The sequence below is a fragment of the Protopterus annectens genome, chromosome 5.part0, assembly GCF_019279795.1.
Source record: "Protopterus annectens isolate FY-2018-M chromosome 5.part0, PAN1.0, whole genome shotgun sequence".
Lineage (NCBI taxonomy): Eukaryota > Metazoa > Chordata > Ceratodontiformes > Protopteridae > Protopterus > Protopterus annectens.
In genome coordinates this window covers 1542030952-1542040692 of record NC_056735.1, presented here as the reverse complement: position 1 = coordinate 1542040692, position 9741 = coordinate 1542030952, and positions in this window count along the sequence as shown.

The window sequence follows — 9741 nt, the reverse complement described above, 5'->3', positions numbered from 1 at the left end:
AACCTCTCTAACCTTGACACAACATGCAGCAGTTTAGCCTTGTTTGCTATGTGATAAATTAGTGTAAGAGGACATTATGTGGCATTAATCTCTAAAAGCAATGATCCTTGAGTTACAAAAGACAAAGCACATATAAGAGGAAAGAGCAGAAACAGTCTGTAAATTCAGAGACAGCTGTGAGGGATACAGATGTGTCCATGTGGCCAGAGGCTGTGTTCATCGGGAATGTCTGTGCTAATGTAACTACCCCAGGAAAGTGATGATATGCATTTCAGAATCAGAATCACATTTATTGGTCAAGTATGTGCACATACAAGGAAATTGACTCTGGTTTCAGTAACTCTCCAAAAATGAATTACATAAACAGCACACATACAACTATTTTTTTTTTTTTCAAAACAGGTTTATTGTTTTAACATACAAGAGAAATATCATAACAATTTTATACAAGTAATTAAAAATAGATATGATTATAACATTCAACAAAACAACTAAAGTATTTACAAAGACATCCACTACAATCAGATCAATTAATTCAACTAAAATACCATGCTATTGAAATTAGGATTTTTTTAACAAATTTTGTAAATTATCCCATACAATATAATAAGATGTTTTTCTAGTTGTTCTTGACCTAATTGTGTTTATTTCCATATGGCACACTATATTCATAACATTTTTAAATTCATTGAACGAAGGAGGTGTATCTGAAATCCAATTTCTGGTTATTATTTTCCTAGCCACTGCTAGAATAGACCATAACAAGGGAAGCTTAATCTTTTTAGCACTTTGAGGTACAGGTGTGTTGAATAATATAAGAGATTTAGAAATAATGAAATTATCTGTAAAAAGAGCCTGCAAAAATTCATTAATTGACTTCCAGTATTCTTTCAATTTTATACAGTCATAAAACATATGAGCCCAGTCAGCATTAATTTCTACATTACATCTCTTACATAGATTATCTTTATTATTTATTTTATTCATCATCAAAGGTGTATAAAAAGATCTATGTAAAAATTTCCATGTATAAAGTCTCCAGACAATGGAAGACATAGTTCTATAGGCAGATTCCAATATATATTGTTTATGTTGTTGATTTGGTGGGTCCCCATTAATAGAAGTGAAATAATTCCAGTATGTATCTACACTGTAAAAGGTTTCTTGTCTGATAATTTTATGTATGTATGAAAGTTTACCTTTATCAGAAACTTTATGTTGTAAATTTAATATCAAGTAATCTATCAGTGTTGGAATAGATTCTTTAACTGTTATAGACATTAGATCTATTTTATTAATGAGATGTTGTCTAAAGGTCTGAACCTCTAACCAGCAAGTTTCTCTTAGATCAAATTCTTGTTTTAAGAAATCTAGATTTTTAGCTTTATTATCAGATATCAACTGATACCAGTACTTTAGATAATTATCTATAGCTAAATGAGTTCCTTCAGAAGTAGATGACAAAAGCATACCCTGAGTATACATTATAGGGAATATAATACAATTCCATTCCCTATACTTAGGGTACATGAATATAAAGTTACGATAGCTAATAATAATATTTAATGGGTAACAAACCATATGTTTAGGTGTAATAGATGAAGTACAAAATTCCTTTAGTAACCATAACATGGAGTTATTTACAATCATATTTTTATGTGTTAAGATTTTCATAAAGTGCATACTAATTAGCTCCCAATAATCTTTCCATTTTGCGACATATGACTGATCAATTAATAAAGTAATAACTTTTACAATAGAAGAGATAGTATATAAATTAAAGTCTGGAAAAGAAATACCCCCTTGAGACCAGCTATTAGTATGTTTCTTTAATGCAATCCTAGGTCTATTAGGTGCCCATAGGAAATTTAACATTAGTGTATTCAGTTTCTTGATAATTATTTTTGTAGGTGGAAGTATTATTGATTGTATTAAGTATAAAATCTTGGGGAATATTATCATTTTAATAATTGTAAGTCTCTCCTCCATAGTAAAAACATATTATTCCAGGTATTAAAAAGATTTTGTATATTAAGAAAACAGGTATTATAATTATTATATAAAATAGATTTAATATCTTTAGATAGTATTATACCTAAATAAGTTATCTGACCTGAATTGGGTACATATTTAGTAAAATCACTAATGAGAATATTTTTTCGTGTATATATAGGTAGTATTTTAGTTTTTTCTTCATTGAATATTAAACCAGAAATACTTTTAAAATTCATCATTTTATCAAATCGAGACTGCATAGAAGAATTAGATCCTGCTGATGTAATTAGAACATCATCTGCAAAAAGTTGAATTTTGGATGTTGTATTTTCATCTATTTCAAAACCCACTATGTCAGTACTGTTTCTGATCAAATTAGCCCAAGGCTCCATTACTAAAGTGAATAATAGTGGAGAAAGTGGACATCCTTGTTTTGTACCTTTAAAATGGGTATTTTTGTGAAACATATGTTCCTACCTTAATATAAGCCAATGTTCCTTTGTATAAATGCTCAATTAGATTTACAAATGCATCTGAGAAGTTTGTGCACTTCAGTAAGGTAAACAGATAGTCCCAACTTACTGAATCAAATGCTGAACTTATATCAAGACTAATAAGTGTTAAATCTTTCTTTTTCCTATTTACAAAATCAATTAATGTTAAAGTTCTTCTTATATTACCAAAAGTATTTCTATTTACAATGAAGCCTGTCTGATCTATATCTATAATGCCGGGGATGATTGTCTTTAATCTATCAGCAAAAATACTCATAAACATTTTATAATCAACATTAAGTAATGAGATGGGCCGATATGAAGTACATCTAGTTGGATCTTTATTAGGTTTTAAAATTGGCGAAATAAATGTATATTGCCAAGATGGGGGTTATTAACTCAGTTTGGGCCAAAATAAAAACCTTATGTATTAATGAATATGTACTTTTAGAAAGGATTTTATATATCTCTGGTATAATACCATCATTACCCGGTGCTTTGTTTGATTTAAGCTTATTTATTTCTGTAATAACCTCTGTATATGAAATACTTTTGTCCAATAGTTTAATCTGTTGTTTATTAAGCTTTTTATTCATGTTTGTGGTTATAAACTCCTTCATTTTATCTTTAGGTTCCATGTTAATGTTATTATGGTTAATTTTGTGAAAGTGATTTCTAAATTCATCTAGTATTTCTGGTATACTAGAAACATTCTTCTTTTTCCTTAGAGAAAATATTTCTTTGATATGGTTTTGTTTATTCAACATTTTTGTTTTATTTTTAAGTCTATGTAAGTATTTAGGGCTTATTGAATAAGACAAAAACTTGTATTTCTCTAAAGTTATTTTAACTTTATGAGTTAAAATTTCTTTGTATTTCTCATTTAGTTTGTTTATTTCTTCAATAACTTTCTTGTCCATAATATTTTCTTTATTATTATGTTTATAAGAGTCTAATTTATTTTGAATATCTAACAATTCCTTATCCCAAGATTTCCTTTTATTATTATACCATCTGATACTTTGTCCATATAGATATGATTTTAAGGCATCCCAAACATAGACAATGGAGACTTCAGGAGTATTATTTATGTCTAAAAATGTTTTACTTCTGAAAGTATATATTCTTTATAGTCTTTTAGTTGAGTTAAGTATGCTGGTATCCTTTTGATCTGAACATTATGAGTATTTTTTATCATAAATTCAAAAACAATTGAATTATGATCAGATATAGGACATGAAATGATTTTGGAATTAATTAAATCTGTTACCATCTGGTTAGAAATAAAGACCCTATCTATTTTTGAATAAGTTTTGTATCTGTTAGAAAAAAAGGTGTATGGTAATGATTTTGAATCTATCTGATTATTAATATCATTCAAATGATAAGAATTAGCAAAATCATTTAAATGTTTTGCATTAGATGTAATTCTTCTTTTTCCTATAGTGGTAGTATCACTTTCATGTAGTATACAATTGAAGTCACCAGCTAAAATAATATCTCCTATAGAGAATGATATGATCTTATCAAGATGATGTTTCACTGTATTAATACCAATTCCAGGTATCCAATATACATTAATTAAAGTGTAAGTCTTCCCATTAATTTGTATTGTAACCATACAAAACATTCCTTTGTCATCCTGATAAGACTTAATGGTTTTAGGAATGGGCATACTTTTATTCCATAAAATAGCCACTCCTCTTTTTTTCTGAGTGTGCTCTGAACTAACCAATACTGTATATTTGTTTGTGGCTAGTTTATCAATATCTTTTTTCAAGAGATAGGTTTCTTGCAGGAAGACTAAGTTGGCTTTATGTAAATTAATGTATCTTATTAGGCTTGCCCTTTTACACGGATTATTCAATCCATTAATGTTTAAATAAATTCCTTTTAAAAATATCATTTGGCATTTTTAAAACTTAAGAGTCTTATGATCAAAATAACAAATAACAACATAAGTAATGTTACATCTCCTCCTTTAGGTGTACCTTTAAATATAGCTGTATTTATTGAATCTCTTATGGGATTTTGTATAGGATTCAATTTTGTTTGTAGTGACAATGAGTGTACAAAATATATTGTGGATGTCAAAACTATATACATATAACAATGAACAAGTGAAAATAATGTAAGGATTAAACCTTGCATCCAGCCTGGAGTTAAAAACTCCAACTTAGAGTAGTATTTACCACTCAAGTTAACCCCCTACCCTAAGCAGCAGTAACTCAGCTACCACCTTATCAATTTAATACTCGTTATATTTAACTTAAATTAACAGCTTTCAATTCAATTATCTAGCAAGACAAGACTACACATTTGATAAAACAGCATCATATAAACTAAAATAAACTTTTTTTTTTTTAACTATTCATACTACTATATACATCTATGTAATATAATACACTTGTATTCAAATAGCATTCAAATAATCTTGATATTAGGAACCAAGAGGAGAGAGAGAAATAAAAGACGTGAAAGAAGGAGAGAGAGTGAAAGAAAGAGAGAAAAAAAAAAGGAAGGCATATTTACATACTAATTTATTCAAAGTATGTAAAAATAAGCTCTAACATTCATTTAAATCAAAAACTTTGGCTAATATAGTTCAGACATTACATATATTAAGATGCATCAATTTTCTGTCATGTAAATGCAGTCAACAGGTTCCAAAAAAAACCTTGAATTGCTTGTATATGAGCATTTTACTCATACTCATTATTGTCAATAGAATAAAATATTATATTTATAGAAATTGTTATAAATCATACTGCATAGTTATGCAAATTCTCAGAAACACTTGCATTATTGTAAAAAAAGCCATCTGTATCTTGTATGTCTATACTACTGCTTTAAAATATATCACATGACAATTTCTTCCAGAATAGAGTTATAAAGTTATTTATGCTTGTCAATCAGATGAATTAAATGAGTTATAGTAATGTATATGTTTGGAACATAAGTTTTTAACACAGATTAGTATGCTGCAGTCAAGTAGATTTTCAAAAACATTTGAATAAATGTTTCATTTTCTATGCCTTCTAAAATAAGACATTTACTTACTACAAGAAACTGCATCATTTAAAATCATTATAACTGACATATTTTATGAATTATAACATAGATATTTAAGTAATTATATAAAATAACTCACATTTAAATGTTAAAGAGTTCATTTTCCTTCACATAGTCTCATTTGCATCAGTTTTACTTCCTGGTAGAGTGTTCTTCCTGAATCTGTGATGTGTCAGTGTGATATCTAGGTCAAAGGTCATATTGACTGCTTTCAGCTTCTCTGTGAGAATTCTGAGAGTTGAAGCTTTTAAAACAACTCAAGGACACTGTTCATGAGGTAGCCCACATCCCAGATTGTCTCCCTTAACATTTTGGCGGGAAACTTGTTAAAAACTAGTGACAAACATTCATTTAGCAGTGTAAATGCATCTAAACATGACAAAACCTTCACAATGTATTTTACAGGTTATTACAGCCTCTATGTAAGTGAAATTAAGCCCAAAGTTATTAATAAGTAATAAAACTCAATATTTTTGTCCCAACTCAATTTTTATGCAAATCTTATTATTTACTGTGTCTATATGATCAAAAGCATTTCTATATATTAATATGAAAAAAATAAAGAGAAAGAATAAAGAAAAGAAAAAGACAGTAGAAAATAAAAGAGTGTAAAGCAGAAATAAAAAAATATAAGAGAAAGCTATAAGAAGTATATACAATGGAATATTACTTACTGTTTATATTAATAGAGTTAAAAATAAAACATATTATTTACTATTATTTAGTTCTAATTATTATTAGATAAAGCATGACAGATTATTTACAAACAAGCATAAGCAGTATAATCAAGAAAGTATAATTAGGAATAGCATTTGAAGAACATATAAACTTTTACAAGGAATAAATATGTTATTATTCCATATATCATATTTTCATTACTCTTCTCTCCCTGCCCTCCCCACCCTTTACCCACTACATAATCTAAATAGAATGTCATTGTTTAAACAAAGAAAAGAAGAAAAGGAGAAAAAAAGAAAAAAAATGTATCAAATTACTGACCTTACTTCTCTTTTCAGAAAGAGAAACAAATTGAATAATAGCTTGTTATTAGTTCCTCAGATATTTTGACTGGTTATGAAACAAAACATTTCTTTGCACACAGAGAATAACTTTGATTAAATCTTTTCAGAATATTTGTGGCTTTCTGGAAATGCAGGAACTATATTTAAAAGATTAATAATGAAGTAAAATGATGAGAGAAAAAGAAAAAAAACATAGAACAAATCATTTGTTTTTAGTCTCTACTTCTTCTCTGAAGTCTTCCACGAAGTTTCAGTTGCCAGTCTCTTTAATGAAGGACTAGCACATTCCATTTCCTCTATTTTATCCAAAATCTTATTTTTTTTGATAAACAGTAAAGCAGAGTCTAAGTCATCAAAAATTTTAGGACCATCAGGAAGGAAGATTTTTAGCTTGGCAGGAAACAGAAGGTATGTTTTAAACTGTGCTTTTAAGCTCCCTTATTAGTGGCAGAAAAACTTTTCTTTTAGCTATTACCAAGGAAGAATAGTCATTGTCAAAACGCACAGTTGTCTCATTAATCTTAACAGGAGCTTTAGCCCAAGCAGATTTAAGAACCATCTCTTTATCAAAGATGATAGAAATCTAACTATAACTGATCTAGGATAGTTTTGTTAGAGTTAGTATTAGCTATAGATCTATGTGCTACTTCGATACCAAAAGAGAATGCTTCTGGTAAGTCTAAAGTTTTAGGGAGCCATGTTGTTAAAAAAGAAGTAATATTGTTACCTTTAATATTTTCTGGCAGTCCAAAAATCCTAATGTTATTGCGCCTAGATCTATTTTCCAGGTCATCCAGCTTTGTTTGTAAATGTGTATTTTGTTTCAGCAGAAACTCAATGTTGATTTCCTCTTCTTGGATTCTATTTTCCATGTCATTCACAGCTTCTTCTATGCCTGTCATCTGGATCTTCTGTTGTTGGAGGTCTATATGTAACAAGTCTATTTGTTTTGTAGTTTTTTCTATGAAGGTATCAATTTTAGTATCCATTTTATCCATCTTAGTAGTAAGTTGCTGGATTATAGTTATCAGAGACTGAAGTTCTTTCTTGATGCTGGAGTCTTGAGAATTTGTCTTACTGGAACTCATTTCAGACTGATAAACTGACAGGAAAATTTCCAAAGTGATTTCTGACAGGAATATTGTTAAAATTTCCTTTCTTTTTTAGATATAGTTCAAGAACTATATAAAACAAACATATTTAGAAAGAAAATTACTTCAAAACTTAATTTTTTAAGTAATTAATTCCTATCAGTGTAATGAAATTGGTGGAGCTGAAGAAATCTGCTGCTATCTTGTGTTCATCCTTGGCCACGCCACCACATACAACTATTAAGAACAAGACAAATAACATGCATGCAATTATTAAGAATAACACAAAAGAATAAAAAAAGAAAAGGTAAACATACATATACATACAAGGTACAAAATGCAACTCAGTGCAAAAAACACTGAACTAAACTCTGAAATAAATGAGTATTAGCAATATGTAAACAATACCGTAGAATCCTTGGAGGCTTGGGAAAAAGAAGAACCCAGGTTAATAAGCTGAGTTAACCGTTTATGAATTTGATGGCCTCTGGAAAACAATTCTTCTTATAGCTGCTTGTTTTGGTGCGTATTAATCTATAATGCCTGGCTCATGGCAATAGTTTAAAAAGATGGTATCCTGGATGTGAAGGGTCAGTGATGATTTTCCCCTACCATTTTCATGACTCCGGAATAATACAGGTCCTGTAAGGAGGGCAAACTAGCACCAATGATATTTTTGGCAGACCTGACTATTCGATGTAACCTATTTTTGTCATGATTAGACAGAGATCTAAACCACACTGTTATGGATGAGCTGAGAGCATACTCAATGACTGCTATATAGAATTGATCAACAATTCCTGTGGGAGGGTGAATGTCCTCAGCTGTCACAGAAAGTACATTCACTGTTGTGTCTTTTTTATGATGGACCCTACATTGGTCTCCCACTTCAATACCCGGGAGATTATAGATCCCCAAAAACTTGAAGGATTCCACAACTGACTCAGCAGTATTAAATATAGAGAGGGGGGATAATAATTTAGTACCACTCCTAAAATCCACTGTCATCTCCACAGTTTTAAGAGTGTTCGGCTCCAGATTATTCTTATTACACCAAAGGGCCAACTGCTCAACCTCCTGTCTGTATGCAGACTCATCACCATTTCTGATGAGTCCAATGATACTTGTATTGTCCACGTATTTAATATGTTTGACAGAGGGGTGCAGTCATTAGTGCAGAGGGAGAATAGCAATGGGGAGAGCACACATCCCTGCGGGGAACCTGTATTGATCATGTGATAGCTAGATGTAAATTTCCCCAGTTTCACCTGCTGTGTCCTATTGGTTAGAAAGCTAGTGATCCATTGGCAGGTGGAAACAGGAATGGAAAGCTGGGATAGTTTCAAGTGAAGAACTTCCAGAATTATTGTATTAAATGCAGAGCTGAATTCCACAAACAGAATCACTGCATATGCCCCTGGGTTGTCAGGATGTTACAGGATATAGTGCAAGCCCATATTAACTGCATCATCCACTGACTGGTTCTCTCAATAAGCAAACTGAAGGGAGTCAACCAAGGACCTGTAACATCCTTCAAGTGAGCTAACACCAGCCTCTCAAAAGTCTTTAAGGCCACTGATGTCAAAGCAACAGGCCTGTAGTCATTCAGTCTTGTTATACTGGATTTCATAAGGGAGCTTCACACAACTCTAATGATGTATTAAAAATCTCAGTAAAAACAGGATTCAGTTGATCAGCACAGGTTTTTAAACAGGATACCCCATCTGGACCAGATGCTTTCTTAATTTGCTGTCTTTTAAACAACTGACACACATCCTCTGCAGAAATAATTAATGTGAGTCGAATTTACAGTAGTTAAGGGCTATACAGAGACATGCAAATTAGCCAATAATGAGGCTTTGATTCATTTTGGCTAACATTTCTGAAGCACATTTTCTTTCATTGTGGAAACTGTCCCTTTTGACCATAGCTCTTACTGCCAATGGTAGGGTTCTTTATGAATCCCCCAGTTTAAATCAAGGGTAACTGCTGGGTTATGCTCTCCTAATGAGACATTCAACTTATCTACATTAGATACAATAATGATTGTTAATATCCTCAAAAGAG